This window comes from Pseudorca crassidens, chromosome 10, assembly GCF_039906515.1.
Source record: "Pseudorca crassidens isolate mPseCra1 chromosome 10, mPseCra1.hap1, whole genome shotgun sequence".
In the NCBI taxonomy this organism is placed as follows: Eukaryota; Metazoa; Chordata; class Mammalia; order Artiodactyla; family Delphinidae; genus Pseudorca; species Pseudorca crassidens.
Genome location: NC_090305.1, coordinates 4,961,648 through 4,981,415, shown reverse-complemented (window position 1 = coordinate 4,981,415; position 19,768 = coordinate 4,961,648). Strand labels below are relative to the sequence as shown.

General features: G+C 46.0%; 1 protein-coding gene across 15 annotated transcripts in view; it reads right to left on the bottom strand.

The window, feature by feature from the left end:
• Positions 1 to 19,768, bottom strand: part of RREB1 (ras responsive element binding protein 1) — a 179,839-nt gene that overhangs the window by 35,688 nt on the left and 124,383 nt on the right. Inside the window, exon 2 of one of the 15 annotated variants that reach the window (XM_067751930.1) lies at positions 87 to 195. The exons of the other annotated variants lie outside the window; for them this stretch is intronic. The gene's annotated coding sequence lies outside the window, so the exon portion shown is untranslated. The remainder of the gene's footprint in view (positions 1 to 86; positions 196 to 19,768) is intronic. 15 annotated transcript variants of the gene reach the window in all.

The window sequence follows — 19,768 nt, the reverse complement described above, 5'->3', positions numbered from 1 at the left end:
TATTTTCTATTTGGGCACTGGTAGTTAAATTTTCCTTAGTTAAGAGATACGGGGTATAATTTATACAGTGACTTCTTTTTAAAAACCTTATAATCTCCTTGAACCCCTCGTGAAGCTCTCACAACGAAGTGCTATCCAAAAACGTGGCTCAGTGCCTTGCTGTCTGTTGGAAGATATTCATGAACTTCACTGGCACTAATAAGATAAAAACAAACTATTTGATGATCTGTTCTACTTATTCAGACAAGCTGTACTATTTTAGGGCACATAATTCTATAGACAAAAGAAGTCCCAGGTACCACTAGTTCATAAACCAAGAAACCACTCTGTGGTCCCAGAACCCACCCCCTGTCTACCAGTAGAATGTGTTCTCTCTCTTCTGCCTTTGGAAGCACGTTGGGGGTCAAATTTGAGAAGTGCTGACCGAGCACATGTCCGAAGTGCCTGAGACCTGAAAGCCTGCCCATGCTCTCCAGGGTCTTACATGGATTTGCAGATCATGAGAGTAGCTGGGACAGTGGGATAAGTTACATGTTGCAACCCTGACATCTACAGGACTAGGAATACACATACAAGAAAGTATTATATTAGTATGCATATGTCTGTTCCAAAAAAAGAGTTTTATGGGTGACCTGACTTAAGTGACCTTACATTATCAAGTTCTAAAGCAAACATTCTAGGAACCAGGTCCCAAGAGCTATAGGGAAAGAAAGAATGGCATTACAAAAAGATAGTCTCAATTTCCTTGCTTTGTGACATAAAAGGTTTACTCTTCCTAATGACAATCATCATCGGCATCATCAGCTCTGACCGGGGTTAAACTGTGCCAGATGTGGGAATGTAGCCGCAGCTTTTTATAAATAACCCTCTGATGGGATTATCTTACTGGAGACGTTCTCAGGAATGGGAAAAGACAGCAAGTTTTCATAAACGATCCTGTCAGACTTCTAAAAAGAAGCTCTGCTCAGCTCAAGCTCACGTTCTGCTGCAACTTCTGTACAGCTGGGCTGGGGATAAAAGGGCTGAGAAGCTCACGAACCACAAGCAGCGACAATTCAGGCTCTCAGGCCAATGACGCAACGAGACGGCTGGGCAACACCCTTCCCACTCACAGCCTCTGCCCCCGACACCCGTGAGCCCTCCTTCCATGAGTGTGTGGAGCTAAGAGCTACGATTCCCCTGGTTCTGGCCCTACAGACATACTCTAGAAGGCGGAGGGGTCCCCACGTCAGCCCAAGACCACACTAGCCTCTGCCCGAAGAGCACCAGCCCCGTCATCCACCAGTAGGCGAGACGTGGCCTAACCTCTGAGAAATGGGATTCAGGGAAGGAGGCTCAGGCCAGCCCTCTGTTCTCTTAGGGGGAATCAATGTGGTGAATCAGAAAGATCTAGTGGGAGAAAATGGAAAAGAATCACAGACAACCATCATGCCCATATCCACATAATTCCTTGCTTAGATTATTAGGGGAGGATGCTTTATTATTAGTTCTTGGTCACCTAAAGCCTTGAGAAAGTTAATGGAGACAAACAGCCTCGTTCTATGTACCCCCTCTACTTCAAGGCGATTGGGAGTTAAGGAGACCATCGTTTAACGTCAGTGTTTGGAGAAAAAAAGAAAGGCTGGCAAGTTCCTTTCGACATTTATTGTATAGCACATTCCAATTTTAGAAATGTAAAAAAATTTTTAGGCATCTAAGAATTGAGGAAGTATGATAATACTATGGGATGTAAATTAGTACCAAACCCATCCTTTCAAGAAATCACTCAAAATGAATTTTAAAAACAATATCCTGGAGGAATTGAGGAAGATGGCAGAAGAGTAAGACGCGGAGATCACCTTCCTCCCCACAAATACATCAGAAACACATCTATACGTGGAACAACTCCTACAGAACACCTACTGAACGCTGGCAGACCTCACCCCCCCCCCCCCCCCGCAAAAGGCAAGAAAGTCCCCACGTACCTGGCTAGGGCAAAAGAAAAAAGAATAAACAGAGACAAAAGCACAGGGACGGGACCTGCACCAGTGGGAGGGAGCCGTGAAGGAGGAAAGGTTTCCACACACTAGAAGTCGCTTCCCAGGCGGAGACGGCGGGTGGCGGAGGGGGAAAGCTTCGAAGCCGCGGAGGAGAGCGCTGCCACAGGGGTGCGGAGGGCAAAGCGGACAGATTCCCGCACAGAATATCGGGGCCGACCGGCACTCACCAGCCCGAGAGGCTTGTCTGCTCACCCGCCGGGGCGGGCGGGGCTGGGAGCTGAGGCTCGGGCTTCGGTCGGAGCGCTGGGAGAGCACTGGGGTCGGCGGCGTGAACACAGCCTGCAGGGGGTTAGTGCGCCACGGCTGGCCAGGAGGGAGTCCAGGGAAAAGTCTGGACCTGCCGAAGAGGCAAGAGACTTTTTCTTCCCTCTTTGTTTCGTGGTGCGCGAGGAGAGGGGATTAAGAGCACTGCTTAAAGGAGCTCCAGAGACGGGCGCGAGCCGCGGCTAACATCGTGGAGCCCAGAGACAGGCATGAGACGCTAAGGCTGCTGCTGCCGCCACCAAGAAGCCTGTGTGCGAGCACAGGTCACTATCCACACCCCCCTTCCGGGGAGCCTGTGCAGCCCGCCACTGCCAGGGTCCCAGGATCCAGGGACAACTCCCCCGGGAGAACACACGGCGCGCCTCAGGCTGGTGCAACGTCACACCGGCCTCTGCCGCTGCAGGCTCGACCCGCACTCTGAGCCCCTCCCTCCCCCCGGCCTGTGTGAGCAAGAGCCCCCTAATCAGCTGCTTCTTTAACCCCGTCCCGTCTGAGCAAAGAACAGACGCCCTCCGGTGACCGACACGCAGAGGCGTGGCCAGACCCAAAGCTGAACACCGGGAGCTTTGCGAACAAAGAAGAGAATGGAAATCTATCCCAGCAGCCTCAGGAGCAGCTCCACAATCAACTTGATGTACCCTGCATCTGTGGAATACCTGAATAGAGAATGAATTATCCCAAATTGAGTAGGTGGACTTTGAGAGCAAGATATATTATTTTCTGAGTGTGAGTGTGTATGTGTATGCTTCTGTGTGAGATTTTGTCTGTATAGCTGTGCTTTCACCATTTGTCCTAGGGTTCTGTCCGTCCTTTTTTTTCCTTTAATACTTAAAAATACTTTTTTCGGGCTCTCTGGTGGCGCAGTGGTTGAGAGTCCGCCTGCCGATGCAGAGGACGCGAGTTCGTGCCCCGGTCTGGGAAGATCCCACATGCCGCGGAGCGGCTGGGCCCGTGAGCCATGGCCGCTGAGCCTGCGCGTCCGGAGCCTGTGCTCCGCAACGGGAGAGGCCACAACAGTAAGAGGCCCGTGTACCGCAAAAAAAAAAAAAAAAAAAAAAAATTTTTTCTTAAAAATTATTTTTTATTTTAATAACTATTTTATTTTATCTTACTTTATTTTATTTTATCATTTCTTTCTTTCTTTTCTTTCTTTTCTTTTCTTTTCTTTCTACTTTTTCTCCCTTTTATTCTGAGCCGTGTGGATGAAAGGCTCTTGGTGGTCAAGCCAGGAGTCAGTGCTGTGCCTCTGAGCTGGGAGAGCCAAGTTCAGGACACTGGTCCACAAGAGACCTCCCAACTCCACGTAATATCAAACGGTGAAAATCTCCCAGAGATCTCCATCTCAACACCAGTACCCAGCTTCACTCAACGACCAGCAAGCTACAGTGCTGGACACCCAATGGCAAACAACTAGCAAGACAGGAAGACAACCCCACCCATTAGCAGAGAGGCTGCCTAAAATCATAATAAGGCCACAGACACTCCAAAACACACCACCAGACGTGGACCTGCCCACCAGAAAGACAACATCCACCCTCATCCACCAGAACAGAGGCACTAGTCCCCTCCACCAGGAAGCCTACACAACACACTGAACCAACTTTAGCCACTGGGGACAGACACCAAAAACAATGGGAACTACGAACCTGGAGCCTGCCAAAAGGAGAACCCGAACACAGTAAGATAAGCAAAATGAGAAGACAGAAAAACACACAGCAGATGAAGGAGCAAGGTAAAAACCCACCCGACCTAACAAATGAAGAGGAGATAGGCAGTCTACCTGAAAAAGAATTCAGAATAATGATAGTAAAGTGATCCAAAATCTTGGAAATAGAACAGAGAAAATGCAAGAAACATTTAACAAGGGCCTAGAAGAACTAAAGAGGAAACAAGCAACGATGACCAACACAGTAAATGAAATTAAAAATACTCTAGAAGGGATCAATAGCAGAATAACTGAGGTAGAAGAACGGGTAAGTGACCTGGAAGATAAAATAGTGGAAATAACTACTGCAGAGCAGAATAAAGAGAAAAGAATGAAAAGAACTGAGGACAGTCTCCGAGACCTCTGGGACAACATTAAATGCACCAACAGTCAAATTATAGGGGTCCCAGAAGAAGAAGAGAAAATGAAAGGGACTGAAAAAATATTTGAAGAGATTATAGGTGAAAACTTCCCTAATATGGGAAAGGAAATAGTTAGTCAAGTCCAGGAAGCACAGAGACTCCCATACAGGATCAATCCAAGGAGAAACACGCCAACACACATATTAATCAAACTATCAGAAATTAAATACAAGGAAGACATATTAAAAGCAGCAAGGGAAAAACAACAAATAACACAAAAGGGAATCCCCCATAAAGTTAACAGCTGATCTTTCAGCAAAAACTCTGCAAGCCAGAAGTGAGTGGCAGGACATATTTAAAGTGATGAAGGTGAAAAACCTACAACCAAGATTACTCTACCCAGCAAGGATCTCATTCAGATTTGATGGAGAAATTAAAACCTTTACAGACAAGCAAAAGCTAAGAGAGTTCAGCACCAGCTTTACAACAAATGCTAAAGGGACTTCTCTAGGCAAGAAACACAAGAGAAGGAAAAGACCTACAATAACAAACCCAAAACAATTAAGAAAATGGGAATAGGAACATACATATCAATAATTACCTTAAATGTAAATGGATTAAATACTCCCACCAAAAGACACAGACTGGCTGAATGGATACAAAAACAAGACCCATATATATGCTGTCTACAAGAGACCCGCTTCAGACCTAGGGACACATATCGACTGAAAGTGAGGGGATGGAAAAAGATATTCCATGCAAATGGAAACCAAAAGAAAGCTGGAGCAGCAATTCTCATATCAGACAAAATAGACTTGAAAATAAAGACTATTACAAGAGACAAAGAAGGACACTACATAATGATCAAGGGATCGATCCAAGAAGAAGGTATAACAATGGTAAATATTTGTGCACCCAACATAGGAGCACCTCAATACATAAGGCAAACACTAACAGCCATAAAAGGGGAAATCGACAGTAACAGAATCATAGTAGGGGACTTTAACACCCCACTTTCACCAAGGGACAGATCATCCGAAATGCAAATAAATAAGGAAACACAAGCTTTAAATGATACATTAAACAAGATGGACTTAATTGATATTTATAGGACATTCCATCCAAAAACAACAGAATACACATTTTTCTCAAGTGCTCATGGAACATTCTCCAGGATAGATCATATCTTGGGTCACAAATCAAGCCCTGGTAAATTTAAGAAAATTGAAATCGTATCAAGTATCTTTTCCGACCACAACACTATGAGACTAGATATCAATTACAGGAGAAGATCTGTAAAAAATACAAACACATGGAGGCTAAACAATACACTACTTAATAACGAAGTGATCACTGAAGAAATCAAAGAGGAAATCAAAAAATACCTAGACAAATGACAATGGAGACACAACAACCCAAAGCCTATGGGATGCAGCAAAAGCAGTTCTAAGAGGGAAGTTTATAGCAATACAATCCTACCTTAAGAAACAGGAAACATCTCAAATAAACAACCTAACCTTGCACCTTAAGCAATTAGAGAAAGAAGAACAAAAAGACCCCAAAGTTAGCAGAAGGAAAGAAATCATAAAGATCAGATCAGAAATAAATGAAAAAGAAATGAAGGAAACAACAGCAAAGAGCAATAAAACTAAAAGCTGGTTCTTTGAGAAGATAAACAAAATTCATAAACCATTAGCCAGACTCATCAAGAAAAGAAGGGAGAAGACTCAAATCAATAGAATTAGAAATGAAAAAGGAGAAGTAACAACTGACACTGCAGAAATACAAATGATCATGAGAGATTACTATAAGCAACTATACGCCAATAAAATGGACAACCTGGAAGAAACGGACAAATCTTAGAAATGCACAACCTGCCGAGACTGAACCAGGAAGAAATAGAAAATATGAACAGACCAATCACAAGCACTGAAATTGAAACTGTGATTACAAATCTTCCAACAAACAAAAGTCCAGGGCCAGATGGCTTCACAGGCGAATTCTATCAAACATTTAGAGAAGAGCTAACACCTAACCTTCTCAAACTCTTCCAAAATATAGCAGAGGGAGCAACACTCCCAAACTCGTTCTATGAAGCCACCATCACCCTGATACCAAAACCAGACAAAGATGTCACAAAGAAAGAAAACTACAGGCCAATATCACTGATGAACATAGATGCAAAAATCCTCAACAAAATACTAGCAAACAGAATACAACAGCACATTAAAAGGATCATACACCATGATCAAGTGGGGTTTATTCCAGTAATGCAAGGATTCTTCAATATATGCAAATCAATCAACGTGATATACCATATTAACATATTGAAGGAGAAAAACCATATGATCATCTCAATAGATGCAGAGAAAGCTTTCGACAAAATTCAACACCCATTTATGATAAAAACCCTGCAGCAAGTAGACATAGAGGGAACTTTCCTGAACATAATAAAGGCCATATATGACAAACCCGCAGCCAACATCGTCCTCAGTGGTGAAAAACTGAAAGCATTTCCACTAAGATCAGGAATAAGACAAGGATGTCCACTCTCACCACTCTTATTCAACATAGCTTTGGAAGTTTTAGCCACAGCAATCAGAGAAAAAAAGAAATAAAAGGAATCCAAATTGGAAAAGAAGAAGTAAAGCTGTCACTGTTTGCAGATAACATGATACTATACATAGAGAATCCTAAAAATGCTACCAGAAAACTACTAGAGCTAATCAATGAATTTGGTAAAGTAGCAGGATACAAAATTAATGCACAGAAATCTCTGGCATTCCTATACACTAATGATGAAAAATCTCAAAGTGAAATCAAGAAAACACTCCCATTTACCATTGCAACAAAAAGAATAAAATACCTAGGAATAAACCTACCTAAGGAGACAAAAGACCGGTATGCAGAAAATTATAAGACACTGATGAAAGAAATTAAAGATGATACAAATAGATGAAGAGATATAACATGTTCTTGGATTGGAAGAATCAACACTGTGAAAATGACTCTACTACCCAAAGCAATCTACAGATTCAATGCAATCCCTATCAAACTACCACTGGCATTTTTCACAGAAGTAGAACAAAAAAATTCACAATTTGTATGGAAACACAAAAGACCCCGAATAGCCAAAGCAATCTTGAGAACAAAAAGTGGAGCTGAAGGAATCAGGCTCCCTGACTTCAGACTATACTACAAAGCTATAGTAATCAAGACAGTATGGTACTGGCACAAAAACAGAAATATAGATCAATGGAACAGGATAGAAAGCCCAGAGATAAACCCACGCACATGTGGTCACCTTATCTTTGATAAAGGAGGCAAGAATATACAGTGGAGAAAAGACAGCCTCTTCAATAAGTGGTGCTGGGAAAACTGGACAGCTACATGTAAAAGTATGAAATTAGAACACTCCCTAACACCATACACAAAAATAAACTCAAAATGGATTAAAGACCTAAATGTACGGCCAGACACTATCAAACTCTTAGAGGAAAACATAGGCAGAACGCTCTATGACATAAATCACAGCAAGATCCTTTTTGACCCACCTCCTAGAGAAATGGAAATAAAAACAAAAATAAACAAATGGGACCTAATGAAACTTCAAAGCTTTTGCACAGCAAAGGAAACCATAAACAAGACCAAAAGACAACCCTCAGAATGGGAGAAAATATTTGCAAATGAAGCAATTGACAAAGGATTAATCTCCAAAATTTATAAGCAGCTCATGCAGCTCAATAACAGAAAAACAAACAGCCCAGTCCAAAAATGGGCAGAAGACCTAAACAGACATTTCTCCAAAGAAGATATACAGATTGCCAACAAACACATGAAAGAATGCTCAACATCATTAATCATTAGAGTAATGCAAATCAAAACTACAATGAGATACCATCTCACACCAGTCAGAATGGCCATCATCAAAAAATCTAGAAACAGTAAATGCTGGAGAGGGTGTGGAGAAAAGGGAACACTCACACTTTTGGTGGGAATGTAAATTGATACAGCCACTGTTGAGAACAGTATGGAGGTTCCTTAAAAAACTACAAATAGAACTACCATATGACCCAGCAATCCCACTACTGGGCATATACCCTGAGAAAACCATAATTCAAAAAGAGTCATGTACCACAATGTTCATTGCAGCTGTATTTACAGTAGTCAGGACATGGAAGCAACCTAAGTGTCCATCAACAGATGAATGGATAAAGAAGATGTGGCACATATATACAATGGAATATTACTCAGCCATAAAAAGAAACGAAATTGAGTTATCTGTAGTGAGGTGGATGGACCTAGAGTCTGTCATACAGAGTGAAGTAAGTCAGAAAGAGAAAAACAAATACCTTATGCTAACACATATATATGGAATCTAAGAAAAAAAAAAAGTCATGAAGTACCTAGGGGTAAGACGGGAATAAAGACACAGACCTACTAGAGCATGGACTTGAGGACATGGGGAGGGGGCAGCGTAAGCTGTGACAAAGTGAGAGCATGGCATGGACATATATACACTACCAAACGTAAAACAGATAGCTAGTGGGAAGCAGCCGCATAGCACGGGGAGATCAGCTAGGTGCTTTGTGACCACCTAGAGGGGTGGGATAGGGAGGGGAGGAGGGAGAGAGACGCAAGAGGAAAGAGATATGGGAACATATGTATATGTATAACTGATTCACTCTGTTATAAAGCAGAAACTAACACACCATTGTAAAGCAATTATACTCCAATAAAGATGTTAAAAAAAAACAAAAAACCGAACATCCTTTTCTACAGCCAATAGGCTACTTGTGCAGATAAACATAAGGCTACGATAACGCGTGAGGATACTGGAAATCAGAGACTGACAACTGTAAGCAGTTCACTAGCTCATTTCAAGCTATCAGTACATCTTTCCTATCAATATGACACTAACAGTCACAAGACTGATGCTTTATTATCTAGCTCCTGGGATTTATGACAGAAGCTGTTTTCACAGAGCAGAGGAAGAGGGGGACTGGAGCGAGCACTCAGTGAGGATCTGCTGGGAACTTCACCCAGATTATGATTTCCATTTTGCAGATGAGGCCGTTGGGGTGTGGAGAGGCTGACATGCCAGGGCCTCACAGCTAGGATGGACCCAGGTGTGCCAACTCCAAGGTCTGTGCTTTTCCCCCAAATTGCCTTTAAAGGCCGAGCCTTTGCATCTCTGTTCTAGATCACGGATCACAGGCTGGACACTCAAGGCTATTCCCTGAACCCTGGACACTTCTTCTCTGAGTGACTGTGGCCCACAGTCTTGCAGTTGGTACCAAACTCTAATCTACATTCAACAGGAGAATGAAGGGCCCACAGGTCAGGTCTGGACGCTCCCCCCTCCAGTCCTGTGTCACTGCTAACAGCAGGGGGACGAGACCAGGTCAAGGCCGTCTCTGGGGCTTGGTGGCAACATGAGGCTTCTGAACATACCAGCCACTCCGGCTACCCCACTGAGTCCAGCTGGAGCCTCAGTTCAAAGCTCAAGCAATGCTCCATTCTAGGGTTAAATGGTGCTTGTTGGCCAAGACACAGGGGGTTCCCAGTCTGTCCTTCCACCTATGGGATGGCCAACTTCTGGAGGCTCGTTTAAGAACTTGATTCAGTCAATAACTGAGATGCCAGGCGCTGGGATCTCCGGGCATTCCTGAATTTGGATGTGATCTGCAGTTAAAGACACTCCCTAACCTGACCCCTTCTCGTCTTCCCTCCAATAGCAGGAGCGGCCACAGAAGTGTCGGTTTCCTCCCCGATGCTCACAGGAAGTGGGGCGAGTCACCATGATGAGCCACTAATGGCCTCTTCCCTGCAGAGTGTGGCCAAAAACAGAGAGGAGGGTGGGCAGGGAGGAGAAAATCCTATTTCTCTTCTTTAGAAGACCTGGGTGTTTTTCTTTCAGGTTTTATTTCAAGGGCTAATTCACCTCATTTCCATGTACCCTAAGAATCAACAAATTACAAAGAGCCTCAGGACTGGAAGGGAGGTGAGATGCTATCCCACCACCCACGCAGCACAGAACGTCCCTCAGCAGCGTGCACTGGAGACAACGTCATTCAGTTCGGATTGAATGCTTCCAGCAACAAGGACATCTCCATTTTCAGCAAGGCCAGCTGTTAAAACCATCTTCCCCATGTCGAGTCAAAACTTCCATCCTTCCTTTAAACGTCTGTCTGTCCTCAGGGGCGACACAGAGTTAGTGCACCTTTTCTTCTGCAGGGCAGCCCTTCAGATAGTTCAAGATGAGGTCTGTGTCTCTCCGAAGTTTCTCTTCCCAAAACTGAACAATTCTGGCTCCTTCAGCCAGCGTCCCCTAGCTCTGCGCTCCAGTCTGCTGGTCGCTACTCATCTTGGAATACTCTCCAGTTTGTGAATATCCTTCATGAAATGTTGGATCAGAGGTGAAAACCAATTTGGATGTGGTCTGAGTGCAGGGCACACAGAGGGCTGGGACGACCACGTCCTGAGGTTGTGTAAACAGAGCTGGGGTTCTCAGGTGTGTGGGTTTGGTTTTGTTTTGTTTTACTCTTTGGCCGCACTGCACAGCATACGGGATCTCAGTTCCCTGACCAGGGACTGAATCCCCTGCAGTGGAAGCTCAGAGTCTTAACCACTGCACCAGCTCGTGCTCAGACCCCTGTGATTCCTTTATTCAGACTGCTGTCAAGCCTTGCATCCTCCATCCTGCACCTAAACAGTGAACAGCTCTTCACTTTCCAGGTGGGCAAGGATGAGAAATATGCAGCATTGCTGTGGACAGAAAGCTGGCTCTCAACGCTGTCGATGGTACTGAACACTGGTAACCACCTTTCTGCAAAGTAGCTGAGTGACAGGGATCTGAATTTTAAATACATATGCCCTTTATTCCATTGATTTCACTTCTAGAAATTTGTCTCGAAAACTAATGATTGGACAAAAGTGCAAAGATTTATGCACAGGGGCTGATGTACCATTATACCCACAGATGGATATACTGCAAAAATGACCCACAGGACTCTTGAGTGGCTGGCCGTAACGTCTTACACTGGCCACCCTGCTTTCCCTCTTGCCCTCCTGTTGTTCATTCTCTACAAGGCAGCCAGAGTGAACTTCTAAAACATGGATCAAATCAGACACTCCTCCACGTAAGTGCCTCCGATGGTCCCCTCTTAGATCTGCCTACTTCTTGGGCCTCCTCTGTCGGCACCCTACCCCGATCCAAGGTGCTTTCAGACGCAGCGCTCCCTCCAGGTCCCTCAAAGGCATCCAACCAGTCTGACCCTAGGGCTGGTGCACTTGCTGCGCGCCCTCTACCCAGGCTGCTCCGCCCCCGGCCTTCCAGGGCTGGTGCCTGCTGTCACAGCAAGCGCCCCAGCCCACTCAACACAGATGCTCTCCAGCCTTCGACCCAGTTTTACCTTCTTCACAGCGCATACCAGTAACTGGAAATACCTCGTATTTACTCGTGTGACTGTCTCCTCGGCTCAGACTGAAAAGAAGTTTCATTATAATCTTGCCTCTCCTGCTCTCTGCACTCGCCCCTGGTGGTGCACAGTGAGTGGTTAATAAATAGCGGCCAAATGGCTGGCTGGATGAGCAGGCGAATGAATCAGTAACTGCTGAATGGATGCATGGAGGGAATGGACGCACGGATGAAGTGTATGCAGAAAACCGGCTACACTGGCAGCACCACTACCACATATGTCTTCAGGTTCCAAGACAACTTCTCACTCACCTTACTAGGATTTAATGTTCACAAACCTGATATGAGATGGTATAGAAAACAGTGTCACAGTGAAGGGACCTCGATGAAGAACACCCCAAAGATCAACACTGAGGACATGGGGTAGTTTTTTCTCTTATTGGAATTCATCTGTATTTATGCATTCAAAACTACACATATTGGGCTTCCCTGGTGGCGCAGTGGTTGGGAGTCCGCCTGCCGATGCAGGGGACACGGGTTCGTGCCCCGGTCCGGGAAGATCCCACATGCCGCGGAGTGGCTGCGCCCGTGAGCCACGGCCGCTGAGCCTGCGCGTCCGGAGCCTGTGCTCCGCAATGGGAGAGGCCACAACAGTGAGAGGCCCGCGTACCACACACAAAAAAACAAAAACACAAAACTACACCTACATCCACAGTAGAGAGGTTGATGTAAAATCAAAGTAAACATCTGTTTTCTGCATATAATCCTAGAAATTTCCTTTGGAGGCATGCCCCATCGACTGCAGAAATCCTGCCACATCGCGGTCTAAGGAAGGCATTTTATCAGAACTCTTTCAGGAGTCAAGGGAAATTTTCTCCCATTCCTAACACTGCACTCCCGGCCCCCTCCTGGGAGGTGGGGGGACTCTTCCAGTAATGAATAATGACAAATATTGCAGATGTTTTTAAAACAAGGGGGAAAAAATCTCAATCTGAGTACTTTTTAGGAGCCCACTTTGAATTCTGGGGTGGATGTATATTTTCAGCTCAAAGTTTCCCTCCTGTAAGTGTTATTATTTAACTTCTAAAATGTGAAAAGATCCATTTTAGCTAGGGTGGGATGTCTGTAAGAATACTGAATATATCACAGCTAAAACAACTACACCTGTACAAGAGCTGAATGCCAGTCTAGTAACTCAGAGCAGACAGACCAATTCCTAAAACACATCCCTCCCTCCTCCCCCAACTTCCTCACTTCCAGTTCCAAATACAAGAATTCTCTACTGACCTTTCTGAGGTGTGATTTGGAAATGGAGGTAAACCCTTAACCATTCAAGCACTGGCTTGCTCTGAGAACGAAGCAGGAATTTAGTAGGTGAAAAAGCAAATTCAGGTGGGAAGATGGTGTAGTAGGTGGAGAGACCATGTGACGGCAATGAAGCCTTGGGGTGGTCTCAGAGCATCGAGACGTTTTAGACGGCGCCAACTAATAACCATCTAGTAATCACGGAGACCCCACTAGTTACTTAGGTATGTTAGCTTCAGATTCCACACCTACAAAATGGGGAGAATACTGCCAGTCTTAGAGAGCACTGGCTTGCAAACTGTGGTCCTCCAACCAGAACCACTGGCATTTACCCAGGAGCTTGTTACAGATGTAAATTCAGGCCTGGCTGAAGACCTGCAGACTCAGAGACTCTGGGCCAGGGCTCGGTACCCTGGGTTTCACTCCACTGATACCCATGCCTGCTCAAGCGTGACAACCACTGGATCCCAGTTACATTCTTTAACCGTTCGCACTGTTCACAGGTCAGTTAACTACCGGACTACGATGTTGACATTTTTTGGATATAAGCATTAAACCTCTCCCAGGTTCACTCTGCAGTTTACCTGCACAAGTTTACCAGGTATAAATATGTAACAAAAACAGGGAAATTTAACCTCATCTTGGGGTAAAATCCCTTGAAAAACTTTCAACAAGTTTAAAGGACTACCTAGTAGAAGGTGTCCCCATGGCAGGTCTCAAACCTTCTTCAAGCTTTCCCATGTCTAATTTATGAGTGAAGGTCGAAGTTCAGGCAACATCCAGACACTTCTAGTGTCTGCTCACTTCTCAGACTGAATTTCCACGTAGGTTTTACTGATCTAGGGGCTGAATCCTCTGAGTGAATGGCATCATAAGGAAGGTCACTCTCAGTAAACAGGACACAAACCGTACACAAAACCAGCACCCAGCATGGCTCAGGGCCCCGCCGGACTGAAGTCAACAGGTTCGCACAGGTTTTTACAGGCTGATTATAGACACCTCCCCGTCCATTCCCCGTGCTAGCTTTGCTTTTACAACAAAGCCTTGTGATAACCAGAGGGAATGAATGAGATTAAGAGGCATTGGACCTCTACAACCTATTTTTTGGGCCAAAGCAAAGTAAGTCTCCAGAAAGATTTGTGTGCGTTTCCCTAACAGATGTTTAGGGGAGGAGTTTCAGGGTGCGGAGCCCAGAGTGACGCCTATAAGGCAATCACGCCCTGTGCTGGCAAACGATGGGCTGGGGAGTGAAGACAGAGGTGGACAAGGGGCCGGCGGGGGAGCTCTTCCCTGTGTGGCTCCACCTGTGAGCCCAAAGGCACCTTCTGATGATGCGGGTGTTGCTCAGGTTCAGTCATGCTTATCCACAGGCAGGTCACGCCGGCTGTGCCAGGGTGTGGAGGAAGGTTTGATGGTGGTGTAAGCAGCCTTGGAGACTGAAGAGACAGCTCCCCCGGGAACGTGCAGAAGTCAGGCCTGAGAGAGGCGCAGACCTCAGGGAGGCGTCCCCCACTGTCCGCAGGCCGGCTGCGGGAATCCTCTGCCAGAAGCTCCTGGTGGCTGCCCCGGACACAATGCCTGGAGGCTGCAGCCCGCCCCGGGCCTCTGCCACGTGGCTGGTGGAGGCTGCGACACAGGAGATTCCCTCCTCCTGCCCCTGCCTCCACTGAGGGGCGCAGCATGGCACGTCAGCCTGCCCCCACAGTTCCTCTTCCCCTGACTCTAGGGAGGCGCATCCCCAAGCAGAGAATCTCTCTCCTGGTGCTGGCTGCAGCCTTGCGCTGTTGCTGCCAGTGCGAGGATTGTTTGAAACTGTGGGAGAAGTTAGGGAATCTTAATTCGAGGCAGAATGTATCCGGGGATCAGGTCCCAGTTTCTCATTAACAAATAAATGCCTCTGCACTTTCCCCCTCCAGAGCTCCCCAGCCCAGAGAGGCTCTCCAGCCCGACTCAGGGCTCCAGCTCTGGCTGGACCTGATTTCTGCTCCCCTGTCTCTGGGTTCCTTCTCCATCTTAGTCTCGTGGGAGACCTTGGTGCAAACACTTCCTCACTGACGGACAGGGCTGGGGTCACGATGCCTGAAGAATATTTCCCCTCCCGTCCTCGCTCTCCCGGCCGTCCTTCAGGCAGGAGTAAGACCACCTGTGGCTGCTGCGTTTCTTCCCTACTTTCATGTTGACACTGGGAGCCACTGACTTCAGAACAGAATCGAGGGACACGCTCTCTTGTTAGGGACCGCCTACTTAGACAACAGAGGGCCCGTGCCACTCACTCTCAAGCCCCGTCCTTCTCTCCTGACTTTCAAATCCAGTGCAGGGAGCTTGGCAGTCGGCCCACGTCAATAAATATCAACTTGTAAAAAACTTTTATTCTAGACCTTGTTCCTAACAGCCATGCCTTTGAATCCGAATACCCTGAACCCTCTTGTACTTTTCCCCGTTTGTCTGCCCTTGTTTTCCTAAAATAATCTTTCATTTGTTATAACACTCTCCATGCATTATTTGGCTCCTTTGTTTTCAATACCCACAAAGACACTGAGTACCTCTTTCCATGTAAAATTAAAGATTCTGAAAAAAAAAACCAAACTGAAGACCCCAGAGGCTGGATGAGCTGACTGCTCTCTCATGCAAGGAGAACTCTCTCATTCACATAGAGTTGAACGAGCCTGCCAGGCCCATCCTGTGTTAATGCCCGCTTTCCCCCTTGACAGCCCCTAGGTATTTCCGGGCAGCCGTCATGTTGTGCGGACTCTTCCCTTCCCTGGGCTAAACACCTCCATTTCTTCAACCTTCCCATACAGCCCGGGGGCCGTGCCACACTCTGAGCTGGCCCTGTCCCGAGAATGACTCGTATCTATGGTCTTGGGTGAGGGAGGCCCTCCGCCGGGAGCCATCACCTCTGAGGGGGGCACCTGCCACCGCCCCCCCAAGAAGGCCCTTCGGTGGCAAACAGCTACAAAGCCAGTCAAGCCAGTTTCCAGCTCAACGCTTCGCAGTAGAATGGAAACGCGCAAGGCACCAGACCTTTCCGCAGAGCCCAGCTACTCACATCCTTTCTGGGCAAGGAGGAAGAGAGGACTCCCTGGTAATAAGGGGGTGCCACGGCACCATTTGCTGCCCCCCATCCTTTTCCAAAAAAGGAACGAGCAGTGCCTGCACCGGGCCACTTGAGACGGCCTGCCACGCACCACAGGGGGAAGGCAGGTGTGGGCGTGGGTGCAGGAGGTCACCACCACCGCGGGGACAACCATCCTCTACGCCTCAGGGGCCAGCAGAGACAGAGAGAAAATGAACAGGGCTCCAAAGACAAACTTCACCTGCGAAACAAACTAGATCACGGGGCCCCTGCCTGTGACTGCAGTCCCTGCTATCTAAGTGGGATAAAGGCTGGCCAGGGGTGACACACAGGACCACATGATGTGCTGTGGGGGAAGGAGCCCGGGAAGGAGGGTCCAAGATGTGCCTGGACCTTGGCTATACTCCGTGCCATCGCAGACCTCAGGCTTCTCACCTGCAAAACCGGCACAGCCTCCCGAGGGCGCTGGGTTATATAAGCTCAGAGAGTGAGACTGGAGTACAGTCGCGGCATCCCAGTGAACCCATTATGCAACCGCATCTCCGGTTTAAGGAAACACAAACTCTCTCCCCACTGAAGGCCAACAAGCTTTCCATCAACCCAGAGCCCTGAAGGAAGCAGAGGAGAAAGGCCACCAGCACACACACACGCCCCAAGGGAGAGAGTGGGTATCCAGTGCAGTAAATACACGTGCTAAGATTTTTGTGCTACTTGTTCACTTTTTTTTGGGGGGGGCGCGGGGTGCAGACTTTGCTGCTAATCACCTTCCTTAACAAATCAGAAAAACGTTGACAGTTTCGATGTTTGCTAGCACCAGCTTGTTCAGCCCAAACAGGTTGGACAGGTTGAATATTTAAACAAAGGCGGAAAAATGCAAGGTATAACGCAGGACGCGCTGCGTGGCCTGCAGCCAGCACCCTGCAGGTTTAAGTTTGTGATCTAACGCTGGCAGTCAGACTCGCCCTCTCCCGCCTTCCTCCTCACCTTGCTACTTTCACATTATAAAACTAAATGGGACCCACACTCGTGATCTGCTCAAAGTTCTTGGGCCATCAGACGAGGGGAGTGTGCAGAGGAGAAGAGGGCAGAGGCCAGCTCCCCGGGCCACATCCCACCCCAGCAAACACACACCTTGCCTCCCATGACCTGATTTCCAGCGTGCAAAACTGCCAGGTTGCTCAAGTGTGGGCAAGCAAGGATGCTCCAGATTTTGATGCCATTTACCAGTTTTACCTGGTGCAACTGAGCTTTCGAAATAGTTTGACAAGATAGGTCAAAAATACCAAATCACCTGCACCCAACATTTCTTCTGCGTTTGCTTAATCTCCAAAAACAAACTAATAGACAAACACGACCTCTGCCAAAACAGAAGAAAAGCTAAGCTGTAAACCTTAGCATCCAGGTGGCCAAACGGTAAGAAACAATTTAATTAGGAAGCAGATCGTAAATGTGAGAAACAGGGATACAAGGAAAAACGCTTGGCTGGTGTTTATCACCCCCCTGCGCTCCAACGGTCCTATGAATAAACTCTCTCCAGTGTAAGTGAACTTGAACTGGTCCTTCAGAGGAAAACGCAGAATCAAAAGTGAGACACAGCACACGGACATTTTTCAATTAGCCTTTCAAAAAAGATAAAATAAAATAAGCTGTGCTGGGGTGTCCCTGGTGGCGTAGTGGTTAAGAATCTGCCTGCCAATGCAGGGGACACGGGTTCGAGCCCTGGTCCGGGAAGATCCCACATGCTGTGGAGCAACTAAGCCCGTGAGCCACAACTACTGAGCCTGCACTCTAGAGCCTGCGAGCCACAACTACTGAAGCCCGCACGCCTAGAGCCCATGCTCCGCAACAAGAGAAGCCACCACGATGAGAAGCCCGAGCACCGCAACAAAGAGTAGCTCCCGCTCGCCACAACTAGAGAAAGCCTGCAAGCAGCAACAAGGACCCAATGCAGCTGAAAATAAATAATTAAAAAAAAAAAAAAAAAAAAGCTCTGCTGAAAGGGTTAAAGGGGTATTAGAATAGAGAAAACACAAAGTAGAAGGAAAAATATTTTGGAGGATGTCAGTCTAGCAAACACAAAACAGGCTGCACAAGGGAGTGTCAACTGAAATGGGTCAACTTCCAGCTTTGCTATTTTCTTACACTTTGTATCTCATGTGAAGAATAAAATTCTGTGACAAATCACTCTGACCTGTTCTTTTTCTCAGAGAAGAGTGGTAGCTTTCTACTACGTAAAGATTTCTAAAATGTAAAGTAAGAATTCTGAAAAGGACCACAGACTCTCATCTAATAGTGTAAGTGCAAATCCACACAAAAAATGTAAAAACACAACAGAACAAGCAATCCAAAAAAACAGAAGTGTTCAAATAATAATGAGGATGTGCACAATTCAGAAAAGGTGTACGGCACACAAAACCCTGCTCTCACACCATCACGAACTTAGGACGCAGCCTGAAATCCTCATGGTCGAAGGGCACAGAGTCTATTTTCTTGGTTTTGTAAACACTCATACTTACCGGCACGGAGGAGTGACTAGTGGGTTAAACGTTCCTCAGGGAGAAAAGAAAGGAACTTCAATTTGTGAAATATCTTATGTAAGCCAGAGGCTTGGGTATATATTATATAGCATTTAATCCTCATAACAACAACTTTTGTGAGCAAAACGTCACCCCCATTATAGATGAAGAAACGGAGGCCCTCTTCCCCATTCCGTGGAGCATCCTTTATCAGCCATAGCCAGAGAGGAAGGAAGAGCTCTCAGAGGACCCACAGAGAGGCCGCCTTTATTTAAACAACTATTAAGTTAAAAGAAATGCATACAAATTTCAATTCCAGCCAATGAGATGTGAAGAAAGGCTAAAAACGTTTAAATATAGTCAAACAAATAAACTCATTTGGTGAAAAATTAATAATGCTACTGGGGGAAGTGGTAACTCAGACATTTTGCTGTGATAAATAGATTTACAAATGTTTACTCTCAAGGGGAAAGTTCTCAGCCTTTGAATAATGTAGACTCTCAAGAGAGTGAAAAGCATATTAAGTGGAATGATCAGGGAATGGGGTATTATACTTTAACGACTTTCTTTTTTCTGGTTAAAAAGAAAAAAGTTTCATCCCTTGTAACAGAAAAGGTTTTCTAAACTGTACCCGAAGTATGTCTGACGATTTCAGTACAGGGTACTAAATATACCGAAACTGCCTTGATACCCAACTGCCATCATGAAACTACCATATAGTCACCGAACACCCACCAGATGTGAGGATCACATGTCCAGCACAGCTCATACAGTTGTGCTGACCATGTACACGACATTAAAATCTCATTCACACAAACCCAACAATCTTTAGAGGGCTGCGATGTTTATCATCTTCTAAGTGGACCTGAATGTGTAAAGACCTCTGAGCGTCCCAGAAAGGTATTTTCTTCTGATTTGTCTTCCCCCCTAAGGAACAGATACTTAGTTATAGATAAGAAAAGTGTTATTACATAATCATTTTCCCCTTCTTTTTTATAGAAATATTTCCAAGGAAACAAAATTTTCAGTCCTGGGTAGGGTGACCCACAGATTTTTATCCTAAAATAATTTCTTCACATGT